General features: G+C 39.8%; 1 pseudogene; it reads right to left on the bottom strand.

The window, feature by feature from the left end:
• Window positions 1–2,211: 2,211 nt before the first annotated feature.
• On the bottom strand, window positions 2,212–26,706 carry LOC102885859 (annotated as a pseudogene).
• Window positions 26,707–27,981: the final 1,275 nt, after the last annotated feature.

A 27,981-nucleotide genomic window follows, 5' to 3' on the forward strand; every position in this document is an offset into this window, starting at 1 on the left:
TGGGGTGTATATATATATATATATACACACACACTAGAATATTATTCAACCTTAAGAAAAAATAAAATCTTGCCATCTGCAAACACAGGTGGACCTAGAGGATATTGTGCTGAGGGGAGTAAGTCAGACAAAGAAAAATAAATGCCATACAATTTCACTTACATGTGAAATCTAAAGAACAAAATAATGGTTGCCAGATGAGAGGGATTCGAGGGAGTGTGTGAAAAAGGAGAAGGGATTAAGAAGTACGAATTGGTAGTTACAAAATAGTCATGGGAATGTAAAGAGTAGCATAAGGAATAGAGCCAATAATATTGTAAAACCATGTATGGTGGCAGGTGGGTATGGAGATATCAGGGCGATCACTTTGTAAGTTATATAAATTTCTAATCCCCATGTTGTATGCTTGAAACTAATAAATATTGTATGCCAACTGTAATTGAAATTTTTTTAAGTATTTTTTAAAAACATTACAAGACATAATGTGAACCCATTTCTTTAAATATACCTACATACTTAGGATAAAACACACTTCAAAGTGTAAAGCCAGATGTTAGCCATAATTATTGCTCAGTCATGTTATTCAAGGTGATATTAATTTTTCTTATTTGTGCATACATTTCTCTTTTTTCCTTTATTAAATAAACAGTGAAATTATGTATTACTTTTATAGTAAGGAAAAAGACTACAATAGAGATTATATAGAGAGATATTTTTTAAAGACCCTCAAAATTGTCTCTGGATGTGTGGAAGAGCCAATGTCCTGGGCAGGGACACTGCTGGAGGCAGGGACAGGGGACCAACCCAGCCCAGGACTGAGTGGACCTATAAATTCCTGGTACCCAGTGACAGGTAGTTGTAATGGTTATTGGAACCTCTTAGTTAGAACGTCTTCCAGTCTATTTGTTTGGATGCTTTTGAGGAGCACATTACTTTTAATAAGTATTTATTAAGCAGTTACTTTGTGCCAGCATGGCCTCTGGGTTTTGGGCAGGTGAAATGTGGCCGCAGCTACAGAACTGGATGAGCCAGCAAGGGTTGACTAAATCTCATGCAAGGAAGGCAGCTGAGAGCCCCCTGTGATAAAGACTAGTGCAGAAGCAGACAGCCAGACGGCAGTGCTCAGGACAGGGACAAGAACTGATTTAGGATCTCGGTACTTTGATCTTGTGTCAATGTCATGATGAAGTAAAACACATGACTTTGGCCCTGTCTATACGTGGTGGAGAGCACAGGTTCTGCATGCAGAGACCTGGGTTCACTAGCGCATTTATTAACTCTGAGACTCAAACATGTTGCCTTACCTCTGTGTATTCCCAGTCTCTGCTTCCATAAAATGAAGCAATGGCACCTATTTCAGAGATATTTGGATGCTTGCATTAAATGAGGTAGCTTATGTGATCTGCTAGTGGCTTCATTATTCACAGCGCATTATAAGACAGTGATGCTAACAGCATGACCATCTGGGAAGGTCAGCATGGACCGAGCTCTAACCTAGTGCTTGCACAGGGGCTAGCCAGAGCAGTTGCAGTTCCAAGTCCAGTAACCTCAACCAGCCAGGAGCCGAGGAAGTCCATTTGTCCTCAGTTTTGAAGATGACCTTGCAAATAGTCTTTTGGAGGGAGGGCAGGCAGTGACTGACCTCTTGCCTCAACAAGGCGGCAGGGCCACTGGACTGGCCAGGGGGACAAAGGAGGAAATCCCACCCCTTCCCTGCTTTGGCTGAAAGTGCCGCTGGCCTGTTTACACACTGACGTAGGTCCGAGCTGCTTTCTGTTCTGGGCATTCTCATTTCTCCTGGAAATTACAGCCTCTGAGTTCCTGAGTTCAGGAGATAAGGGAGATAAGGGCCTGTGGTCTTCTTAGTAGCCCTTCCTGCCTGTGTCTAGACTTACTCTGGGACTTCTGCTGGCTTGGGTGCGCTTGTGTGGGCCCCTCCCCAAAGTGGCCTCCCCCGGGACACCAGCTGCAGGCTTACATTCTGCTGTCCTTCTCCTGTCTCACTGTGTCCCAGGCTAGTCACCTGATCACAACCTTAACTCTGTGTGTGTGTGTGTGTGTGTGTGTGTGTGTGTGTGTGTGTGTGTGTGTGTGTGACATATCATTACCCAGGATCATCTGCCAAATTATGCCTTGTCAATACAGCTTTTTTTTTTTCTTGGTAGAATTTTACTGTTTAATTAACACAAATACAATGTGCACACAAGCTGTCTATCCATTTTCTTCGCTGCACAGCCTGGCTTTGGGGTTGGTGACTCTGATGGCCAGCTGGGCTGCTCTTTCCACAAAGGCTTTGCAGTTCTTTGAGATGTTATGAGCAATCTCAGCACAGTAAGATTTGTCGCAGATCTGCAGCACTTCAAGCTCCTTGACCTTGTGGACTAGGAACTTCCGAAAGCCACTGGGCGGCATATGCTTCATTTTCTTGTTACTCCCATAACCAGTGTCAGGCATCAAGTCATGGCCCTTGAATTTTCTGCTCACCCTATTGTCAATGTCTCTGGGTTTCCGCCAGTTACACTTAATTTTGACCTATCAGTCTGACTGGTGCTGGATGAACTTTTTGGTCCTCCTCTTTGATGACCTAGGCTTCACGAGGGGTCTGAGGGCAGCCGTGTTGCCGAATAGGAGATGGCTGCTACCTCCATAGGCAATGCTGAGGAAGAGAGCTCAATACAGCCGTTTTTACTTTTTCTATTATCTGTGACTTTCATTTGACCAGAGTTTCAGTGTGTGGTTTCATGGGAAAAAACGCAGGCTATATTTGAACCTTGGCCTCACTGTGTGACTCAAGGTGACAAGCGCATTTCTTAACCTCTGTGTTTCAGGTTCCCACCTGCACAGCGGCTGCAGAGAGAGTTAAATAAGACATAGAGATAGTGTGTCTGGCATACAGCAGGTGCATAATAAATGTTCTTCTTAGTTAGCTTTACAAGACCCTTTAAAAGTCTCTATGTAAGATTTTCCCTTAGGCTGTCATCAACGAGCCTATCAAGAAAAGAGTGTATATTCCTGACAAGAACTGAATGGTACTTAAAGAGAAATGAACGCCTAGGGGAACCCCAGGGCTAAGTCTGTGACTTTCCTCTTCCTTTCTTTGCCCTGTGGAGGAAGTCGTGGTGACTCACAGATGTCCAAGACTACTGGCTTTGGCGAAGCAGGCAGACACAATCTGGTAGAGTGTTCAGCAATCTTTGTTCTTCACACTTGCTGAGCTGAAAAATTCTCTCTGGTTACATGGATGGCAATGCCAAGAAACAACTTTAGGGACCCAGACAAAACAATTAGAATCATCTTAAGCAGCTGCCTGCAAATTGAGTGATTTCTACTAAAATTTCTATTAGCATTTGCTAAAGTGTGTTCCACAGAATATTAGTCAGAGGGGTGTAAATAAGAGTGCTGTGGAGGGAAGAAGAGGGTGCATGTGAAATGCACTTAGGACATTCTGGGGGAGGTTAGGCTAAGCAGGTTTCTTTACCTAATGCCTTCCCAGACCTTCTCGTTCTCAGGTGCTTTGTAAGCCTCTCAACAAGAAATGCCTTCCTAAATACAGTTGAACATAGAAATCTTTTTTGAAGAACTCCTATTAACACTTTGTAGAATTAGGATACTTATGAGAAATATTTCTAGAAACATTGCTGGCTTTCTTACAATCTTATTGAATTATATAATTTACCCATTTCAAGTTTACAATTCAATGATTTTTAGAAATTTTGTCAAGTTGTATAATCATCACCATAACTCATTTTAGAACATTTTCATTATCCAACAAATCCTCCTGCCCATTGATTGTTAATCCTATTCCCACCCACTGTCCCAGTAACCGTCAATCTACTATCTGTCTCTACATATTTGCCTTGAGAATCATTGCTTTTTTATTGTTGTTTTGGTAAAATACAAATTACCATTTACCAGTTTAAAGGGTATATTTCAGTGGCATTAAGCACATTCACAATGTTGTGCAACCATCATCACCACCCATCTCTAGAACTTTTCCCAAGCAGAAACTTTGTACCTATCAAAAACTAACTCTCCATTTCCCTCTCCCCCATGTCCCTGGTAACCACCATTCTACTTTGTCTCCATGAATCTGACTACTCTAGATACATCATATAAGTGAATCATACAATATTTGTTATTTTGTATCTTGCTAGTCCCTTACCATAATGTCTTCAAGGTTTACCCATGTTGTAGTGTCAGAATTCCTTTTTTAAGACTGAATAATATTCCACTGCATGTATATGTCACATTTTGTTTATCCATTCATCTATTGATAAACTCTTAGGTTGCTTTCACCTCTCAGCTGTTGTGAATAATACTGATATGAACATTGGTGTACAAATATCTGTTCGAGTCCTTACTTTCAAGTCTTTTGAGTATATATCTAAAAGTAGAAATGCTGGGTCATATGGTAACTTTATTTTTAACTTTGATGAACTGTCATACTGTTCCACAGCAGCTGTACCATTTTACATTCCTACCAATAATGCACAAGAGTTCCAATTTCTCCACATCTTCACCAACAACCAACACTTGGTACTTTGTTTAGGTTTTTGTTTTTGTTTTTCATAATACCTATCTTAATGGATATGAAGTGGTATCTCATTGTGGTTTTGATTTCCATTTCCCTAAAGATTAGTGATGTTGAGCATCTTTTCATGTGCATGTTGGCCATTGCATATCTTTTTTGGAGAAGTATACATTCTTTGCATTCAGCATTATGTATTCTTTTAAATTTGGTTTGGTTTTTGTTATTGAATTGTAGGAGTTATTTATATATACTGGATAGTAACCTCTTGTTAGAACTATGATTTGCAAATATTTCTCTCATTCTGTGGTTTGCCTTTTCATTTTGTTGATAGTATCATTTGATGCACAAAATTTTTAATTTTGATAAAGTCCAATTTATCTATTTTTTCTTTTGCTGCATGTGCTTTGGGTGGGATAAACACTATTTTTTGCTCTTAAAAATTCAAATAGAAGAATGAGCTTCCCGTGAAAATTGAAGAAACAAAACAACAACAAAATCTCCTGCTATTATAATAGACATTTTTACCTTTCCTCTGGAAATAGTTGGTTGGGTTTTTTTTTTTAAGAATTGCCAAATATTTCATTGTTTCAACCATGTGACTTGGCATATGATTAAACAACAGTCGTTGCTCTTACTGAATATTTGTTGTGCACCAACAACTTGTCAGATGCAACCAGAGGAGATACAAACGGTTGTCAGCTCTAGAGATGTCCATCCTAAGTGAGAAGAGAGACATACTTATTACTAAAAACTTTTCCAGTTTCAAGTGACAGAAAACCAATTTAAAATAGTTTAGATAGAAAGGAAATTCACCAGAAGAAATTCCTTCTGTGGAAAGAGGGAAATATATTTAGTTATAATGTTTCATGTCTTAGAAAAAATAATGATCTAAAGTGAATATGACAAAATCTGAGGGATGAGTAAATGGATGTCTGTTTTATTTTAAAAAGTACTTATTATTTAAATTAATTTCTCCCTTTAGTGGGAGGACTACCTGATGAGTATCCATTTGATATCCTTAATACTCTAACGACATGGTGTACCATCATTACATGAAATTTAAAAATTAGAGAAAAAGGTTTATAAACCACTTTTCCTTTCTATACAAATTAACAGAACTGGCAAAAAAAAGAAAAAAAAGGCGGGTAGGGAAAACTAACTGGCTCATGTAACCAAAATGTTGACGGTATAATGGTTATAGCTACACCCAGAGGCTAATTCTCCCTTCTCCCCTCCCCCTCTCCCCTCTCCCCATTCCTCTCTCCTCTCTCCCCTCTTCCCTCTCTCCTCTCTCTCTATCCCCTTTTAAGGAAAAATCAGTCCCTCGAGACTGGTTTAACATGGCCAGCTTTTCATGAGCAGCTACAGTGTCATGATCGTAGGGCCAGGTGCTGTCTTTCTGCTCTCCAGAGCTCCCAGATAAACCTACATGTGGCCACAGTCATGGGTGCTAATGTCGCTCAGACTCTCCAGGACAGCAGTCTCAACACTGTACTCTTCAGACCATGGGTTTGTATTCCAAAACTGGGATTCTTAGAAACTCTAAAGGTTTCAATGACAAAAGCTAAACAGAATTTGAGAATATGGATGGGCAAGCACAGAGAAATGTGATTGCTGGGCTGAGAGAAGTACTCTTGGGGAGGACAGTATTTCATTTGGCCTCTGAGATTTCTGACAGTCTCAGGAGAGCATGTTATAGGCAAGGAGGGAGGGTCGGAAGGCATGTTTAAGAGGGAACTGCTGGGCTTTCGTCAGGGTGGGACCTGGTGCTTGAAGAGCCATGGAGACAAAGTCACAGAGGGAAATGAGGCCAGGTGATAAGAGCTTTTTTGATCCTAGCAGGTGACAAAAAACTACTGGAAGTTTCAAACATTAGACGTGCAATTTGTGGCAGTCTTTGGGAAGGGGATGAGACCAAAGGCACGGACACTATTTCATAGCAGAAGAGAGAGAGGCTAAGTCCTGAATTAAGGTGCGGGGGGTTATAAAGAAGGGATGATTCTGAGGGAGAAGCAGTGGGTCCTGGTGGGTGCTTGGAATTTAGCAGGTGAGGGAGAGAGCTGTATTAAAAATTACCAACACATACTCATAAACAGCTTTTATTGAACATTTTTTTCTACTAGTTTCTACTAGTTTTCTCCAGAGAAATTCCAGCTGATTACAGCCCTATTTGAAACTGTGGCTGATTTGGTCCACTCTATCTGGTTGCCCAGAAGCACATAACCCACAAAAGCCCTTACTGCTTCTAGAATGTGGTCCTCATCTCCACAGTAGAGTTACCCATGGTGCTCGGGAAAAGAGAAAATTTGTCCTTTATTAGCTTGAAAGAGAGTCAAGAGAAGAGACCGCTAAGATGCATGGGTGTCTGCATCAAGAACTTCTAACCTGGGCATCTGGATAATTGATGGATTGAAGTTCTTCAGAAGTAGCTGCGGAACTCCCATTTCCATAAATTGGTCATCTCTTACTTCACTGACTTCACATCTTGATTGAAGAAAACTGTGCATTAAATGCCAAACACATATTCCTAACACATTCTTCTTGAAGAATGTGATTTATTCTAGTATTTTAAAAACCCAGTCCATCTCATCATCTATTATTATATTTTTGTCATCATATATATTTAAATACATTCCTTTAGTGGATTTAAAATGCTTTTATTTTATTCCCTTAATAAATATTCATTTCAAGATGACAGCCAGATGGCTTTTAGGCAGGAAAAAAATAGTTTATCCTTTGAGCAAATTTATTATTGGTGCATTTTCTTAAATGCTGTCATAAAGGCCAGTCTCTCACCACACATTAATTTTATGACTTTATTTGTATTTCATGTGAACGCCAAACTCCAATTCACTTTTCTATCTACTCATGGACTAAATGGTTTTATTTTCCTTTGCAGAAAAGAAACCTTATATTAGGCATGAATTTGTAGCAGGCTTAAAATTTAGCTTACTGGAACATCCCTTCCAGGAAGCAATGTTGGTAAAAAACAAATTTGGCTTCATGGCAGGACAAGACTGTTAGTGTCTTCAATTGTGGAGCCTCTAGTGGAAGTCTTACTTAAATTTGTTATGTCTTTGTTTATTAGCTGTATTCAAACTAACTGTGATACCCCGTACCCCCTAATCCTCACTCCACCAAGTCTCAACATCTCATGTTCATTTCCCACCCTCATTCTGCTCCATCTTTTGGGTGTGATGAGCGGTGATGAGTGGAGTAGAAGTGGCTCATCCATGGAACCACAATTCCAAGGAGACCTCAGGGTGAGGTCTCACCTGTGTTCAGCTGCTTTTTATGCACCACTGACTCCAGAAGCATCTCTGAGCCGGGGGATGGGGGTGGATCTAAAACTGAATTTCATTTCTTCCTCCTAAACTACTCTTGCTGAACAGTTTCTCCAGCTTCAGACTCTTACATCATATGGGCTACAATAATTTGTACTAAGAATAAACAATATTATTTCAAATATGATGCTAGATTAATGACATTGACAGATAAAGCATACCAAGGCACTTAAACCAGCCATTTAAATCTTGTATTAAATTATTGGCATGGTATGAGAGAGCATCAAAAGGCACACCCACCTAAAACCTTAAAAGCTACAAAACCACCTTTCAGGACAGAGTTCTCACAGTGTGTCAGTTGAAACTCTTCTGGCTAAAGGCAGGCCTCCACCCTGCTCCACCTCCTTGGGCTGCTGCCCTCCCTCGATTCCTGAGGGAGCAGGCAAGTGCAAAGCCCTACCCCTACCCTCCCACCACCCCCTTCCCGCTCCCTCCAAATGCTCAAAACTCCAATTCCCCCTGAGCTTTCTGAATGTGAGGGCAAAGCAAAAATGTGGTGAACAGGGTGAGCCAGTCAGTGTCTGAGAGCTTTAGAGGGTTTAGGCCAGGAAGTGAAATGAGAAGGGTGGTTATATGAAGGAATGGGAAGAGTCAGAACTGAGCCCTTCCACAGGCTAATCTCAGGGACAGCTCTATCTGAAAGAGTTGCTATTCCTCAAATTAAAAATGAAGTTAAAAGAACAAATGGGATGAGGTTCCCTGTCAGTGGCCAAGATCCAGGCAGGCTGGGGCACACATGAACTTTAGGCAAAGACTGTCTGGTGAAGGAAGGGTCAAATGTGGCTCTCAGTCTCCAGTTGAAGGATAGTTCCAAGAGTAACAGACCTGCTGGGACTGGTTCAGGAAGCAGGGCAGGCTGTAGCTGGAAAGGCAGCTGAAAGGCTGGGTGTCAACAGTCTGCCAGATTGGAAACATGCCTGGGGCTCAACCTGTTTAGCCACATCTACTATGGAGGCCGCTGTGTCCTCCATCCAGAACCCTCACTTTGCACCCAATCATATGACTCTAGAGTTCTTTCCGGAGGTCCAGGTCATACCTCTTCTGGGAGTAAACAGCCACTCTAGGATACTCTGGCTCCTCAATCCTTTCTCTTCTAGAACTTATGTCTGGGCCTCTGTCCTGGTTCCCAATATGGCACCCAAAGACTGGTCATTAATTGTCAATAAGCCTCTGCTTATCTTAGATTTAAGAAGAAGAACTATGCCTTAAACACCAAAAACATTTGCAAGCCACATATGATCAAAGAAAAACTTTTATTTGAAGGTACCACTGGAACTGCACCCATACTAATAAACATTAGATTTCAAATTTGCAGTGTATATTTCTATACATTCTGGGGAAAATGTTTTGAGTTGAGCAAAAATAATTCCTTAGTTTTTTTAGCTGAAAACAATTTGCATAACACTCTCACATCTCTGGGTTCATTTGATCTTCATAAATACCAGTGAGATGGGCCAAAAAGCTATTTTTTTATTTTATAGATAAGAATAACGTCTTAATTAATCAAATAACTCCCCTGAAGCGTCACAGTTAGGTAGATCCAATCGTCAGCCCTCACTTTCCCTTCCTGGAAATTTCGGTCTCCCCGAACTGGTCTTCGTTTCCCATTGTTTCCCTTCTACCTGATGTTTATGTTGTCTGTTTGTTTCCAGTGGCTCAACCATCTCCCAAAAACCATGAATCTAGTCTGCAATAGCCAATATTTCTTTCAGTTTCCCATACTTCTCTCAAACGAATTTTGTGTCTAAGTTGATACTCTTTGAGTTTTATTAAGGAAATTCTCACTTCTCAACTTACATTCTCTAGGAGTTTAAAAGACCATGACAAGATAGTCCTAAAAATCACTGGTGGTGAACACTCTTGATCTGGGCATAACAATTGCACGAAAAGTCATTTGTAGTACATGAACACATACAGGAATCTCTTGAAAAAGAATGGGCTTCAACTTCAGTTTTCAGGAGTCAATCAAATTTAGTAAAGTTCCCAGCATCTTACTTTAGAGTAAGTGCTCCTTCATGTTTACATTGAGGTGGGAATTGCAGCAGCTGACTTTGATTTTATTAAGTCCTTATATGCTCGGAAAGCCTTAAGGATCTGGCTCAGTCTGCATTCTTCAGATGTAAGCCAGCTAAGAGAGAATTATTATCTCCATTGTCCATACATGACACGTACAGTTAAAGTCCTTCTAATAATTCTGAAATTTTAATTTCTTAATGGAAGCCTAAAAAGGAAAGCATGAGAGATGATGGGCCAGTAGTTTATTGTGTTACATATGTTCATCCATTTTATCACTTGCTTAAAGCCATTTTCCATTTAGAATTCCTGAGGTTTAAATGACCACGTCAAGATACTCCTAAAATCACAGCCTCAGCAATGCATTGTAATTTTCATCTTCACAAAGAATATAGCAAGAGAAGTCTTTGCCACCACATTCACACTCTTATTAATTCTTATTTACTCCTCCAGAAGCTGTAATAGAAAGACATTTAACTAAGTGTTAGACCTGAATTTTTATCTTGTGTCTGCTCCCTCCTATCTTTGTCTCAAGCAAATCACTTAACCATCTCTGCAGGATATCTTTCATTCCAGGCCCCCTGGCATCTTCTCTGCCCTGCTCTGTGCCTCAGGGGCTGACCTTAGAGGCCAGCATCAACCAGACTCTCTTGTCTGACTTCCTATTAGTTTCAGTCAAGAAAGGGAGGCCGCAATATGTCAGAGGGCCAAGGAAAAGGAGGCTGGGGTATATATTTCTGAAAAAAATTGCTGTGGTTGGCTGAGTCCTTCTACCCAAAGCTCCTATGGGCAGCCCTCACCTAAAGCTACCTGCTCTGGGTTCTGCTAACTGCCCTCTTTTGCATCTTCAGATTGAAGGAGAGTAGCAGTTCCCAGATGCTGTTTTTCCTTTACCCCACCCACACATTTAAAAATAGTCCCTTTATTAAACTCTCTTCAAATTACCCATTTTGAGTGTATCATTTGATTTATGCAGAAGCATCTGATCCTTGATTTTCATCTGTACAATGGAGATGGTAATAGTTTCCCTGATGTCTTCAAGAGGTAGTAGGGGATCAATGAAGATCGCAGATATGAGAGTGGTATCAGCTGCAACAAGCTTTAGCTTTGCAATGTAAGGCATTATTATTGTTCAGCTAAGAACACCTGTTCTTTCTAGAATGTGTACTCTGGAACCCTTATGTTCTTTATAAAGAATACTATTTCCAATACTCACCTGCTAGTACTCACTAAAAGAAATACAGCAGAGGAGGACTTGAATAATCTTGTTACTATGTTATTCAATTTTGGTATCTCGTGAAATTTTCCAACAGTTTACATTGTGTGATTATCTCCTACTTGCTATAATATGGAAATGAAATATAAATTTATTTGTCAGTGCTTCTTTTTAAATTGACTCCATTCTTAAAGATCCCATAAAAATTCTCCCCAGTCTTGCTTCCCCAGATAACATGCAGCTTGCCATCCCTTCTGACCTGGACATACGTGTCACTGATATTATAGGCTTGGGAAGCAGGCCTCTTAAAACCATGACAATGAGATAAATATACAATATGGAGAAAAGCAAATCCCCACCTAAAATTAAAGTAAGTGTGATCCTTGCAGAGAACAAAGCAGGCACAAGCAAGCCCTTTCTGTTTAAGCGTGGGCAGCCCTTAACCATCCTCAGGACTGAGGAGGTAACAAGTTCACTACCACGGAGATTTCCCAAGGAAAGAAAAGGCAGTATTTTCTTACCCCGTGCACATATGAGGGCAAGGTCCTTAGGCAAGGCCGGTTCTTTCACTCCGTTTCTGACAAAGCTGTCGCTATGTATGACAGTGCACAGCTCTGTTTCCTGTCCTCCCGGACTGCACTTAACTGCACGCATCCGTCGGCACCATTCACAGAAAGGAGCACCTTCTCACTCGGAAGAGGAGTGTGGGTTCTGCTGAAATTTAAGTGAGCTGCATAAAGTTGAAGTCCTAAAGTGCCAGAATACTACCACCAAAGCTGAAATGAAACCTCCTGTTTCGTAGAAGATTTCCCTGAACTAGTCGATGACACTGAACCAGGGAAACTACAGACCTGTGTGAAGTCGGCACACTCCCAGGCCATGTCGGGGTGATGAGCCCAGATCTTTCCATGGCCAGAGATCCTCTTTATGAAACTGAGGATCCGAGAGTGGAAAATGTCATCATTGAACTTTGCCTCAAAGACACAGCTTTGTGAGAAGACACATCTGAAACCTCGCCGAGAAGCACAGTTGGTAGCTGAGCGCTCGCGAACGGGAGGTGTCAGGAAGGGGCCCAGCTTTGCGGTCCAAAGCACAGAAGAGATAACTGAAGCTGAATCCTTGACTTTTAGTAATAATGATTTTTCTCCATCTACAGCCACACCCTCCAAAGCCCAAAAGTTTGTCTTAAAGCGAAACCACACTTTCTCACTGAGGAACTAGAGGACATTCGGAACATAGGCATCTTGCTGGAAAGTGGAAGGAGCCTGTGGCGGAGGAGCCCGGCCTTGACACATACCTAATGAATGAGAGTTCTTGCTGGCCGCTGATGGATCCTTTGCCTCCATCACCAAATTTGCCAGGGCTATTGAGCAACTTGATTGAAATCAGAGGTGTTTAAAATTACTTATCTTTTTCTTCACTCATCGACATTTGCCAAAGGCTGTCATGATGTGATAGACTTGTTTTTCCCTTGATATGTTTGTCAAATAGTGCTGTAAGAATGCTTTTCACATGGCCATACTACTCTTCTTTCAGTTAAAGCTATTATATTTATTAAGCAAAATTTGTTCTAGACTTCTAAGTCACGGATACAATTCTTCCTCCCATATTTCCCCAGTCTTGGAATCACATTTCTCCAGGTGCCCTCACTCTAAACAGTGCCTGGCATGCAGTAACCACTCATAAATATTCGTCAAATGAATGGAGGAATGCATCGTTTGGTTTGTTAGCTCCTTACTTAAAAATCTCTTGTCTTCCTTGTTGCTCCTGATTCTTCCTCCAGTGGGAAAGACATCATCATCCACCTGGCTCAGGGCAGAAACCCAGGCATTGGCCTCCACCCTAATCCCCTTCCCCACATCCAATCAATTACCATGTCCTACCCACTCCACCTCATACCTCTCACACACCTTTCACCTTTTCTCCGTCTCCACTGTCAATCTCCTTGTTCAGGCCACTGTCTTTCCTGGTCTGGGAAGCCGCAACAGCCTTCTAATCGGTAGCCCTACCTTCAGTCCTGCCCCTCTCCAATCCATTCTCCAAGCCCCAGTTCTCTGCAATCAGATCCCACTATCTATAGCAATGACCTACCCTGGGGGGACAATAATGTGCAAAGGTTTTTTGTGGTCTTTCTCTGAGTGAGGGGTGACTAAAATATAATATGTAGAAGCTAAACTTTTGGGATTTTAAAAGTGGGGCTGAAATCTGTACTATTCCAAAAAATCTGGAACATTTGCCTGTTGTAACCTGGAGTAGAGCAGACAGAAATAGGCCTTGGTGAATAACATTGTGGCAAGTAGACATACCCCCTTTCTTGTTGTATTCACTCTGGATGCCAGAATCCTGACTCTAATGTTCAGGTAAAATCCAAATATTCCGAGTACTTTATATCAAACAATACCTGAATGGGTTCTTTAATTCCATTTGGAGGGAACACTGTGAGCACCGCCACCCACTCAAGGAATCCACCTAAACCAGCAGAAGTGTTTGCAGAGAGGATATCATTTGTGCCCTTGTGACCACTGCGACACCAGGATGTATAACCCTCCTCTTGCAAACTTTCACCAGGAAGCTGTGATCAAACACCAGACTAAAGAAACTGAGAGAGGGTAGAGACAACTTAATGTGCGATAGGGTAGATCTTGGCAGCTCAAGGGATGGACTGTGGCAGACATTGTCTTAAGAACAGCTCCTCAGATTCCTCTTTCCCAGCTTTAGGATGCCCAGACTGACAGCTCTTTCTCAAAGGACTTCCCTTGGCTACTCAACGTAGTAGTGTCTGAGGCTTTACATCCTGCTTGGCAGCTCTTAGCTAATAACAAGCCCAGCTCCCTTGCCCTGCAGATGGAGCCTAAGCTGCCCATCCTGAGACTTGCTGCAATCACACTTACACATGGCTTTTTCTCCTCTCCTGTCTGCTCGCCCTACTCTCACCAGGAGTATCTCCTCAGAGCACTTTCCTGATAAATCACTTGCACTTGAGATGAGACACTCTCATCTCAGCAACTGCTTCTGGGAATCCCAACCTAAAACACCATTTAGTTTTAAATGTTTTTTGAAATTATTGAGCACCTATAACCCTCCCAATCCTCCTTCCCTGCTTTATTTTCCCCATAGCATTTATCACCATATAAATTATTGTGTTGATTCCCCACATCCAACTCCAAGAGAACAAGATTTTTGTCAGTTTTGTTCACTGCTGATTCCTCAGCATGTAGAACAGTGACTGCCACATGGTAGGCACAATAAATGTTTGTTAAATGAATAAATGTGCCAAGGATTGGGCTATATACCACAAATGAAACAATGAGCAGAAGAGAGATGTCCACAAGCCCGAGAAAGTGAAAATGCATCATTAAACAAAATAGATTACCCTATTTCTTCTAATTGTCTTCAGAAATTTCCAGTTGCCTGGTTTTATATTATTCTACCTTGGGATATCCCTTCATCATTATAACTTTGGGTCTTTGCATTCATTCTCCAGTGATTAACTCCAATATGTTTTGCTTGTGGCATCTCTTTGCACCAAGGATGGATAGTCTTAGCCCTGCAGCTCTCTTTAAACATTAACATTTCTCCAGCCTGTGCTTTCTTCAGAATTTAGAGTTCTATTCTTTTTCTGCTGGAATCATGGAATGGGTATTTCTAACCCTACTTCTGGTCAGAAGAGCTACTTTCTGTTTGAGGTCTGTAGCAAAGACTGCTGGTTTTCTGCTTATTTCTCATTCTATACTTTTTCCTTAGTAGCCAAACTCTGATATTACTGGTAGTCCAATGGTCTACTAGAGCCTGTTCATATAGACTCACAAGAAGCAATTATTAGGCTTTCAGAAATTTTGTAAACCAGTTGTTAAACTTCAGCAGCTTGAAAATGGCAGTGGTGCTAATATTTATGCCACAGAAATTGGCAAATGCTACAATCAGGACTTTTTCTTTCTTTCTTTTTTTCAAGATGCAGAACAAGAGGTAAATCTGACTTATCAGCATACCACTGGGAGTGAATATGTACCCAGCTAAAAGACTACATTTCCCAGCCTCCCTTACAGTAAGATATGGTTAATGACTTACAGCAGGAAGTGTTATGTGGGACTTTCAGAAACTTTTCTTAGAAGGGACAGTTCTCCCTTTCACAATATTGTTGCCTGAAATATGAATATGATGACTAAACTCCAGCAGCCATCTTGGGCCATGAGATCAAGGAGAACTGAGTCCCTGGTCCCTAATGACTTGAAGCTGTCAAACCAGCCCTGGTTATCTAACTCCAGAGGAAAAATGAACTTCTACCTTTTTAAAGGCACTTTTTATTTGGGGGATTTCTATTGTCGGTAACAACACCTGATTCTAATTGATAAGTCCCAGCCAAAAGTGAATTTCTCATCAAGCGGTTATGTGATATTTTCTATTCTTAATATTTTCTATCTGTGAGCCACCACGGTGGTGCTTAACTACAGCTACAGCTGCCAGGTAACTCACCCTCAGACATGCCCTCCCATGAATTAGCCACTGATGTTTTTTCCTTCAATTGGCTTTTAGCAACTGATTAAAGCCCATCACAAGTCCTGAATCCTTCTGGAAATTTCTATTCCTTTCAGTTCAGCCATTTTCTTTTTGCATCCACAGCAAATGGCTGGTACATTCTGTCACTGGATGGTGTCTTCATGGCAGGAGCTAAGCCTAGACTCATTTACCAGGAATCTGCATGGAGAAGAGGGAGGACTTGGTAGGGATGATCAACTCAGGCAAACTTAGGGACAATCTTCAATGAAAAAAGACCAAAAAGGGAGAAATATCTGTCAAATGATTAAAAGTTGTGATACAGGGTGGTCCCTTTCCCTGTCTGATTTTACAGGCTGTGTTTAGGACCAGAACACAGACCATACCATCCTATTTCTAAATAACAGGTTAATGTGAAACTAATTTAGTCTATTTATTAGGTAATTGAGTAATTTTTTTGGAATTAACTTTATCGACCAGCTGTTAGGTATCATAGACATAATCTCTAAATTTACAAATTAAGTCCCATGAAATAAAAGTAGCCAACTTCCTTACTGAATAATTACAGAAATTGCCCTCAAAGATAGACATTTACTTATGAAGTATGTCAATGTGTCCTTCCAGGACAATGTTTTTTTAAAATTCACATTTAATGTCTTTTATTAGTTATAACTCTATTAGAGAAAGAAATAAAAGAAGGAAATTTCTTTTTTGTTCTTGTTGATTAGGCTAATTTAGTCTTTCTGGTCAATCGTAAAATTATTTGGCTATTTTATAGAAATGAAAATGGAAATTATCTATCTGTATAAATCTAAGTAGATTTACAGTATTGTGTTTCAAATATAGTGTATCAAAAAATTATGCATTTGAAACCAGAGTCCAGGCTTTTGATCACAAAGATAATTAACTGTGGTTGGTGGCTTTTACAGGCAGCCGAATGTCTTAGAGGTAAATATTATATTTATATTAACTCCCAAGTGGAATTAATATCCACCACCCTTCATAGATTGCTGGAAGATTACCCTGCTGTCTAACTTGTGGTTTCTTAATTGAGGTCAATTCTCTTCCTTTGCACAGGGGTGAGTAATCTATCTCCAAGAAACCGACATTGTCAAAGATGGTGTAAACCCCACAAATCAACACTCCCTCCTGCTGTCCAACACCATAATACAATTAGCTGAGCTAAATTAAGATGCTTCTTTTTTTTTTTTTTTTAAGAAAAGACAAATATGCTATATGTTTGGAAGAAACATCTATTTCTCTATTGGTATGTTCACTTCTTTAGCAGAATTTTGTATAGAAATAAATCTTATTTTATAGACATAATCGTATCTGCTTATAAATCTTTACTTAAGCCCTGGAGTCTTTTAAAACCAATTAATATTTTAAACAATGTTGTTACAAATAAAATTATGAATTATTAGTGTTAACTAAATGTTTTCCCTGTTGATTTCTTTCAAAGTTACATTTAAGATTTAAAAGTTTTATAGATGTTGAGTTTAATATAAAGGTAAATTTTTAAAGATATTTTTAGAAATATAATGAAAATGAAGTATCAGCCCTTTGGGAATGTAAGTGATTTGTGTTCATATTTATCAGATTGAAAGTTGGGCTTAATGGACAGACAACCCAGCAGATTAAAGCCAGGAACACTGGGTTTCTGGTTCTGGTACTCGTTGTGATGAGCGGTAACTCATTAGCAATACGTCTTTAGGCCTCATCACTTCCCCCAAACTGAACCAAAGCTCACCTTATCTTTGTGGATAACGTCCTTACCATGGTCACACAGCCCTACTGTGGACATCAAATGAAGTACTTGGAGAAATTTCTCCAAATGTTTTTTTTCCAGCCTGGATTTAAAGGATAGTTGATTAAGAGACCCCAAGTTTTTGTTTGCTTACTTGTTTGTTTGTTTTAAGCAAGAACTTTAAAAACATAAAAAGCTGTTGTGGTACATATATACAATGGAATATTACTCAGCCATAAGAAGAAATGAAATATCGCCATTTGCAACAACATGGATGGACCTTGAGATGATCACGCTAAGCGAAATAACCCAGACAGAAAAAGTTGAAAATCACATGACATCACTTATATGTGGGATATAAACCTAAAAGCAACAAATGAACATGACAAACAGAGACTCATGGACATGGACAATAGACTAGTGGTTACCAGAAGGTAGGAGGAAGGGGGATGAGGGAGATAGATGGGGTAAAAGGGTCAAATATGTGGTGACAGAAAGAAATCTAATTACAGGAGGTGAATACACAGTGTAAACACACACACACACACACACACACACATATATGCCTTACTGTTAAAGCGCACAGCTAAAACTTATTGGATTTCATTAACCAATGTCGCCATAAAAAAAAAAAATGAAAAGCTGTGACACAAGTGATTCTGAGAAGGCAGAGCCCTAAATTACCCATTATCTCTTATTCAGAAAGACAGATAAGAAGGTTAGAAAGAATTCTCATGCAAGTTACCATAAAATATAATTTAATCTATATGGATTTTGCATCCTGTCCTCATAAAGTTGTTTTTATTTGTTTACTTAAAAGAGCAAAGAGCATTCCTGTTTCATCAAAAGATATGTTGAAATAGTTCCAAGGACTATTGGCATAGGACCTGAGACTATGGGTATTTGGCTTTAGGAAAGTACACCTGTTTTAAGCCTTTGATAAAGAGGGGTATGTTTGCTTACTGAAAGTTGAATATGCTTAATAGGTTGCAGCTACCCTGCCAGTGATGACCCTACAAATCTCATAATGAGAAGAATGATTGTGCAGATTCTCTTCAACTCAGGAACATATCTGATGCCCCCTCCAAAAAATAAAAAATTATCTTGCAAGTAAAATAAATATACAATTGGCTGTTTAAACTTTAAAAAGTAATCCAGAAATTAAATTTTCTATGACATACTGAATGTGAAAACGTTTTATAAAGTATAAAGTATATAAATGCATGCTGTTATCACTATTTAAAAAGAAACTAGAAAATCAGAATTTTTAAGTAGCAGTGACATATGTTAATGTAGAAAGGCAAATATTTTAAAGATGGTCTTGATGATTTTTACTTGCAACTTATGGCATACCAATATTAATAAATGTCGCTGTTATGTGAGGAGCATTACTACTCTTAAGGTCCATTGGCCATTTTTCTTCTTATATCTACCTTGTATCTTTTCCCTCAATATCACCCTTTCTCTCTCTTGACTCTTCTCCATTTATCCTTTCTCCAAATACCAGAATCTCCTAACTCCACCCACTAGGAAGAAATTGAAATTTTCTGGTTCTTCATTGTGCAGAGTAATCTAACGCTTCTTTAACTCAATCATCCCCTTCTAGGCAAGATGGACACACATGCAAAAGGCAACCTGTTGTCAATGGGCCCATCTCCTCATAACTGGTGCTACTACAACTCAGCTGGCAGAAACAAGAAGGCACTGAGAAGTGTGTTTGGCCTTTGTGTCTTCTCTAAGCAAACCTTGGTGGCTCATGCTAATGGATAATCTACCAAGGTTTTGTAGGGGTTCAGAATGAGCCACCCCAAGATGTGCCTCAGTGGTATACAGATTATTTTGAGCTAAATGCAACTAAGACTCTGCAAGCTCAAGAGAAACTTCTCCCTACCTCCTTAACTATCAAGAAGAATTTAAATTAGGGGTCTGGCCCATGGTAAGAATTATCACCAGAAATGACTTTTTACCTATCTTTGTGGCAGGACAAATGAATAATTACTGAACATGTGTTCTCTCTACAATTACCTTCTGAAGCCCCAAGGTGCCTTACTCATCTCTTAGCTCAAACTGTCATTTTTACATCAATTTTCCTTTGTGTCTTTGAATTTCTCATGTAAATGGAGTCTCTGACTCCCTCATCTATGCGGGATTCCCATACATATGTATGTCATTAAATTTGGTCATTTTCTCTTGCTAATCTGTCTTAGGTCTATTTGATTATTATTAGACCAGATGGAAAAATCTTGAGGATTGAGGAAAGTTTCCTCATCCACCACAGTTTCTTATATTTTGGTCACCCAAATGGCCAGCCTTTGGGAACTGTGGGCGCCAGGCCTGACTCACCCAAGGTCTGGCTGTGATCCAAGGTCTGACTGTTATCGAAGGCCTACCTGAATTCAAGACCTGACTGGCCCAAGGTCTGGCTGGTCCAACGTCTGGCTGGTCCAACATCTGGCTGTGATCCAGGGCCATGGCTAAGAATAAAGCCCCAGACTTAGAAAATATGTAAACATACTTCAGCTTATTGTATCACACATGTGTGGCTGAATGGCACTTTTGTACTCTGCTATGTGAGGAGACATGCAGTTTCCTGGAGAGCAGAAAGGGAGAGCAGAGAAGGAGAGCAGAAGGGAAGCACAAGAAATAAGAGCAGAAGAAGGGAGCACAAGACTGCGTGCTCTGTGCAATAGACTGCACTTCCCAGCAGAAGTGCGCTCTGCACAATAAAGTTGGTGCCTGCTGTTTCATCCTTGTGTCTGTGTCTTGTGCATTCTTCCAGCTGGGCCTCACACCACTGAACCCGCCTTTCTGGGTCAGCAATACCCCTGGCCCTGACAGGAACCCTCCTTGGCCCAGAAATTGATATAGTGCTATAGAGCATCTCATCACACACAGGGGTAGAAGCAGGCAAAGTGCAGCCTGGTCTAAGTGCCATTATCAACTATGTGTCTTTTGATCTGAGTCACCTTAAGGAAAGGAGAAGGCCCTCTTACAATATTTCTTGGTATTGAAGTAGTGACCTTAACAACAGGACTCTGTCTAACAGGTCTGAGAACTGGTCTCCAACACAACTCTCTCCAGGCTAGGCAACATGGACATGAGTGAAAGTACAATATGAATTTGTCTAATGATATCTAGGGCAGGCCCTTTGAGTGGGTATGTCCCAAATCATAGTGTACATCTGAGAACATGTTAGAATGGACCCTGATAGAAGGAATATCAGGGATGTTACATAAGGAAAACTCACACACATGCCTACTGAATGCAAGGGCCAGGCCTATCTATAATATCTGATGGATTTGGGGCAAAAATACAAGTATATATCAATATACCATATATCTAAATAGTTGAAAGTTAAAAAATCAAGCTGATAGCTGGAAAATAAAAAATGTTCGATCCCCCTACTTTGACAAATGTTCTTTCCTAACAACCTGGAAGGCCAGTTTCATATTTAGAATGTTCAGCCTCCTCAGAAGGCTGCACCGAAACATGACAACACATGACCCATCCCTCCTTGTTCTACCTTTGGCTTTGTGGGCGCTCAATTGAGACATCCTGGCTGGCCTGTCCAGCCTGTATCCATCCTCTCCAAATAGCTGCCCCTTGTCCATGCTCTGGCTCCGGGGTTTATGCAGTGGAGATGCCATTTACTCTGAACTGCAGAAGAGGCTGGTACAGCCCCAGAGGTAGGCTCAGGGGCTATTTGCTTGGAGAAATACAGGGTCCCCGGCATTCAGAACATGGCAGAGGCGAGGGAAGTATAGGCCCCAAGTGGGCGCTTGCCTTTGGCCCCATGATTTCACCCCCTTATGACGTGGTTATGGGTGAGGAGTATCTTGAAGTGGAGGAGGCTCTGAATTTCAAGAGAAGGAAAATTGTTGCCTGAATCCATGGGCAATGCTGGCAAAGACAGACAGTATAAAGTTGTAATAAGATGAGCCAATTAATCATAGCGTTTTGAACCACAGGTGGTTTCTGTTTCTGCCAGATTATGTAAGCCATTTTAATTGTCCGATCAAAACTTTACCCTTAATGATCTAGAGTGATCTATAATGCAACAGAAGCAATAAAATTTGTTTCTAGACCATTGTGGCCAAGTGGCAAGAGAGTTTACATTTTAAATGTACGTGGGGTTCTCCTTCTTCTCTTCCTTCTCTTTCCGAACAACAAAGTCCAAAGCATATTAGGTCAACCAAGCAAGGTAGGTGTCTGTCTGAGGTGGGGGTGGGTTGCTTTTGTTTTACAAAACAGTTTTAGGACAACTGGTGAAATTTAAAATGAATTTGAGTATTAGATGATATTAATATATCATATTAATTTCCTGATTTGAATGGTTGTAGTGTGGTTATATAAGAGATATCCTTGTAACGAATACATCTGATGAATTTGGGGGAGATGAGATATCACGTAGGCAAATTATTCTCAAATGGTTAAGGAAAAAATAGTTATCTACTGTACTTACAACTTTCCTTTAAGTTTGAAATTGTTTCGAATTTTAAAAAACAGAAATACATTAAGAAAAAGCAATAGAGATATGGCCCATTTAGAACAATGGAATAAATAAGCCAGTAAAAGTTATCTAAGATGGTCAAAAGATAATTTTTCCAGATCCATCAGCTGGCATAGTTAAAAGGGTGTTTCCTTGTTGGAAAAACAATTGGGACAGTTAATATTTTACATAATTTAGAATGAAGAAGTATAAAAGTAGGGGGTATCCATATTTTTCTTATGATGTAGAATAACATAAGGGGAAACTAAAGTAATTATACAAAGGAAGTGAAACAAGGTGAAGAGACAAGGAAAAAATTTTAAATCAGTGGCTTTTCCGGGGGATAAAACCATTTAGAAAGGCACAGAAATATGCGGAGTAGATGTTAATAGGCAGTTTTGAGGGGAAGGGGGATCTACTGCATAAAGAAAGAAAAAAGTTCTCAGGACTGACAAGTAGAAACAAAAAGAGCTATCTCCCTATACTCAGGAAAGACTATATAGGTCAGCCAGAAGTGGGGGTAGAGGAGGAAGTAGTAGAGGGGGAGGGAAGGCAGGGAGAGTGGGCTGCCAACTGTGGAGTGGTTTTCATTTTTAGTGACCACAGAAGTGAGGTAAGCCAAAAGCAGACACACTGGAGTTTGACCCAATGAAACACAGTGAGTCAGACTCTAAACTGAACCTGTTCCACCCCTGGTTGCCTGGCTGCATAGGAGACCCTCTCATGATGTTAGTAAACTATAATGAGGTGAGCCACAGAAATCGAAGTAAACAGTAATTACAGGCAGGGCCACATGGGCTCTGGTTGCTCTGCTGGCAGGGAACATCTGGGGAAGAGTTCAGTAGTAATTTGTCCCAGGCAAAGGAGGAAGGGAGAGACTTTAGCTTACTGAAACTATGTTTGAGAGAGCTACTGGATTCTGCTGATCTGTTCTTTGCAGACTGATGAACTACAGAGTTGAAAATGCATAAGGTCTCATCTGTTCTAATCCCTGGCCTCACCATCTCAGAGGAAGCCTGGTCTGGGATAAGATGGAGGTACACATGCCTGGGGCCCAGGTGACATTATCCTGGGTTCAAAGCAATGCAGGCAGCCACTGCTAACTGTGGTTCCCTTCCCTGTCATCACCCCAGACAGGTGGGCCCCGCAGAGTGAGTTGGCCCTGGGACATCCCTTTAAACGGTGGAAGCACCTGCAAATTATTTTACTTTTTAAATTATATCCTTTTCTTTTCAGTTACTTGTATAACCTAATCCTTTTTTTTTTTTTTGTAGCTCTAATTCGATATTCCAGAAATTCTCTGAACTCTGTGTTCTATTATGATGTTTTCAGTCAGGCATCCCAATTACTTTAAGAGTAGGTAAAACTGCTTTCCTCAAGCAGGAAAATTGTCTCATTGTTTTTCCTAAATTAGAAAACTATTTACACCTCATTTATGGTGCGATGGGAGAATCCACAAAGCGAAGCAATTTTCCGCTAAACATTTACCATCTTCTGTGAAATTTCTGACATGTTGGGATAAGCACAATTTAAATTTATTCAGAGATCACATTTTAACACTAAGTGAATCGAAAACATCTGAAAAAGATCTCTTAAATATTCCGCTCTTCTGTCAACATTTTCAACCTGAAATATCAACCATTTACACTTGATTTTTGTGTAACTGACAGATTCAAAGCACACTTGGCAATCACTGTGATCTGCTTTTTCTAACCATACCAACTACAGCACAGAATGGTCAAGGCTTTCTTCATATCTAAATCTGGTATTTGTCGGATGCAAAGAACATTCATGCACAGCCTCTTAACAGAAAGAGTATGATTTTGAAAGCATTCAAAAAGTTATATTTCATTACAAACATATACACACACTCACATGCACACACACATTACACTCTGCTAGAGCTAGTAAACGAATTCAGCAAAGTTGCAGGTTATAAAATCGACACTCAAAAATCAGTTGCGTCTCTATACATTAACAATGAACAATCTAAAAAGCAAATTAAGAAAACAATTCCATTTACAATAGCATCAAATAAGAACAAAATACTTAGGAATTAATTTAACCAAGGAGAAGAAAGACTTGTATACTGAAAACTACAAAACGTTGCTAAAAAAAAAATCAAAGAAGATATAAATAAATGGAAAGATATCCTGTGTTCATGGATTGGAAGACTTGATATTGTTAAGATGTTAATACTACCTAAAGAGATTTACGTATTTAATATAATCCTCTCAAAATCCCAATGATGTTCTTTGCAGAAATAGGAAAATCCATCTTAAAATTTATATGGAATCTCAAAGGATTCTAAATAGCCAAAATAATCTTTAAAAAGAAAGAACAAAGCTGATGTCTCACACTACCTGATTTCAAAACTTACTACAAAGCTACAGTAATCAAGAGTGTGGTACTAGAGTAAAGACAGATATATGGACCAATAGAATAGGATAGAGAGTCCAGAAATAAGCCTTCGCATAGGGTCAAATGATTTTTGACAAGGGAACCGAGACTATTCAACAGGAAAAAGACAGTCTTTTCAAGAACAGGGAATCCTGTACATCGTTGATGAGAATGTAAACTGATATAGCCACTATAGAAAACAGGTTGGAAGTTTCAGCAATATGATATTAACTACCATGTGATCCAGCAATTACACTTTTGGGTACTTATCTAAAGAAATAAGATCATTATCCCAAAGAGCTATCTGTAATCCATGTTCACTGAAGCATTATTCACAATAACCACGTTATAGAAACGACCTAAGTGTCTGTTGATGGATGAATGGATCAAGAAGATGTGAGATACACACACACACACACACACACACAGAAATATTATTCAGTCATAAAAAAAGAAGAAAATCCTATCATTTGCAACATGGATGAAATTGAAGGGCATTATGCTAAGTGAAATAACCCAGACAGAGAAAGACAAATACTGTATGGTATTACTTATATGTGGAATCTTTAATTAAAAAAAAAAGTCAGACTCTAGAAACATAATAAAATGGTGATTGCCAGGGGTTGGGTTAGGGGATAGGTGTAGAACTAGGGAGAGGTTGGTAAAAGTTACAAACATCCAGTTATAAGATAAATAAGGTCTGAGGATCTAATATAAAACATGATGGCTATAGTTTATAATACTGTAATGAAATTTGCTGAAAGTAGACTTAAGTATTCTCACCAAAAAAAAAAAAAAAAAGGTAAATACATGAGTTGAGGCAATGGATGTGTTAATTAACTCAATGGTGGGAATCCTTTTTATGATGTATACACATAACAGATCATCATTTGTACACTTCATATATCTTATAATTTCCTTTGTCCATTATACTTCAATAAAGCTTAAAAATTAAAAATAAAAGGGAAAGAAATTCTGCAATATGCTACACCATGAATGAACCTCAAGGACATTATGCTAAGTGAAATAAACCAGTCACGAAAGGACAAATATTGTGTTATTCCACTTATGTGAGGGGCCTAAAGTCAAATTCAGAGACAGGAAGTAGAATGGTGGTTGTTGGGGGTTAGGGGAAGGAGGAATGGGAACTTGTTATTTAATGAATACAGAGTTGCAGTTTTGCAGGAGCAAAGAGTTCTGTAGAGGGATGATGGTGATGGTTGCATAACAATGTGCATTGAAATGTACTAAATGCAACTAAATGCCATTGAAATGTACACTTAAAAATGGTTAACTTTTATGTTATGTGCAATTTATCACAATCAAAAATAAAATAAAAATTTTAAAGTTATATTCTTTCTAAACTAGAGTCCCTTAATGTGATTTTGTCTGTCGTCATGTTAATAATAAAACCAACAAACAATAATGCAACACAATATGCTCTTGTAACACTGTGGATTGAGGAGATCAAGGCCAAGTAACTGGTATTTCTGCTTTTCTACACATTAGAAGCTACAGGGAACTGGATTTTTGACTCAATGTTATCATTAATATGCCCCCCAAAAAAGTCAAAATCAAACACTTAAAGATTAATACTACGAAAGACAAGATATACCAAAATTAAGCACATAAATGAAGTCACTTTAAAATCATAAAATTAGAAAAGTTCAGGGCCTGGGGGCTAGATATGGGAGTAAAGCTTGCTCGGGGATGCTGCCAAAGTTCCCATATCACCTGGCCTGTGTCTCCAGAAATTAAAGAAACCCAGATGAACTCCTGACCTAGGAGCATGTTTCTTTGTAGCCCTCAATATGAGACGCAGTGCTGTGCTTCCATCCAACCAAGACACTAACTGAATACTCATAAAGATAATAGCCATGGGCATCATTTCTTGAACTTCACTGTATTAGGAGCCCTCATGTGTACTACTTATACAGTCCTCTCTACAGTTCAGTGCCTCACAGCATGACTGGCACAGAACAGCTACTCAAAAAATAGTTGTTAAATTGTTTAACAATGCTATGAGGTAAATGGCGTTATTATTATCACCAATTTATGGACAAGAATTCTGGGACTCAGAGTTTAACCTACATGTCAAGATCATCCAGCAGTAGAGCCACTGTTATAGCTCCCAGATCCAGCTTCATCTTTATAAGTTCCCCGCAAAGTCTTTCATATCCCATGTAAGAATAAGAGAGATCCTGCAAAGATGTACATCAGATCAAGTTAGTCCCCTGCTCTCACTCTGCCAAGGCTTCCCATCCCACTGCCATAAATCAAATGGAAGGTCCTCTCCCTGGCTGGGAGGCCCTCATGTGATATGCTGGTGTCCAGCCTCGTCCCAGTTCCAGCCCTTGACCATCCCCATCACTGCCTGACTCCACACTTCAACTTTACCCAGCAGTCACCTTCTTCAAGGCCTTTGCACTTCCTGCTCTCTGCCTGCAGTGCTCCTCCTTCAGAAATCCACATGGCTTGTGCCTCTACTTAGTTCAAAATTCTTTTCAAACTTTACTTCCTCAGAGAGGCCTTTGCTGCCCACTTTATCTAAAGAGGCATCACAAACACTCTCTATTCCCTCATTCTGTTTTATGCACCTAAAATCATATTATATAATAACTTGTTTATTGTGTATTTCCCCCCCAAATTAGAAGTTCCATGAGTTCTGATAATATTCTTATTTTGGTCATGGCATCTCCAGAGCCCAGTATTCAGTAAATGCTTGCCAAGTGAATGAATGAATAAATGAATGAATGACAAGCCCGCTTATTCCACCTTTTGATATTAAGGACAGTAGTTGACTTCAGCCCAGGTCAACTTCCTATAGACACGAAGCTTATACAACTTGTCTCTTGAGCACAGAAAATCGTATCATAACAGAATTATTGAGTATGAAATTCCCTCCTCTGCACACATATATACTATACCGTACCATATACCATATACCACCTACCATATACCATACCATATGCCATGTACTGTATACCATATCATACTATAGACTACATCATGTTATACCATACCATATACATCTCATCTCATACACAGTGCTTGTTCTTCTACTTGTGCTGTGCCTATGTCCTTGGTCTTCCTTTCTCATCCTCCTTCACTCCCTAACATCCCAGATTCCTAGGCTTTACACCTTTGGATAGGTGCTAGCTGAGTCACTGAAGATCAGCTAACTGGACCATCCAAAGAGAAGATCTCACGGTTCAGAAACCCAGCAAATGTCTTCAGGGCAGAGGACAGGATGGGGAAGGAGGAGCTCAAAGGAATGTGGGTCTTTCTTCCTCACCTCACATTTTCTCTGGACTCAGGATTACTATAAAAATAAAAAACCTTCCTCATCTGCTTTTGGCTAAATATATGAGTGTGTCAGTAATCAGAACTCTCTAAGTAGAATGGGTGACCAGGGAAAGCTGGGGTGTGGGGGAGTATCTCTGTCACTGGAAGTCATCAGGCAGCGCAGGACCGCTGGGCATGGTGTCAGAGGCGAGTTAGAGTACATGAGCTCTAGGGGCACTAACACTGCTAAAATTTTCTAATGTTTGCTCTGTTTAATTGGCTGCAGCTGCTTTTTCACAGTTAAGCAGTATGCACCAAACATACATCACCATCTCATAACAAACTCACAAAGTACTGAATCTTCCTGTTCTTGCCTGTATTGGTTAGCTTTTGCTGCATAACAAACCATAACAAAACTTAGTAGCTTAAAATAACCACCATTTATTTGTTTGCAATTCTGAG

The sequence above is a fragment of the Pteropus alecto genome, unplaced genomic scaffold (assembly GCF_000325575.1).
Source record: "Pteropus alecto unplaced genomic scaffold, ASM32557v1 scaffold146, whole genome shotgun sequence".
Classification (NCBI taxonomy): domain Eukaryota; kingdom Metazoa; phylum Chordata; class Mammalia; order Chiroptera; family Pteropodidae; genus Pteropus; species Pteropus alecto.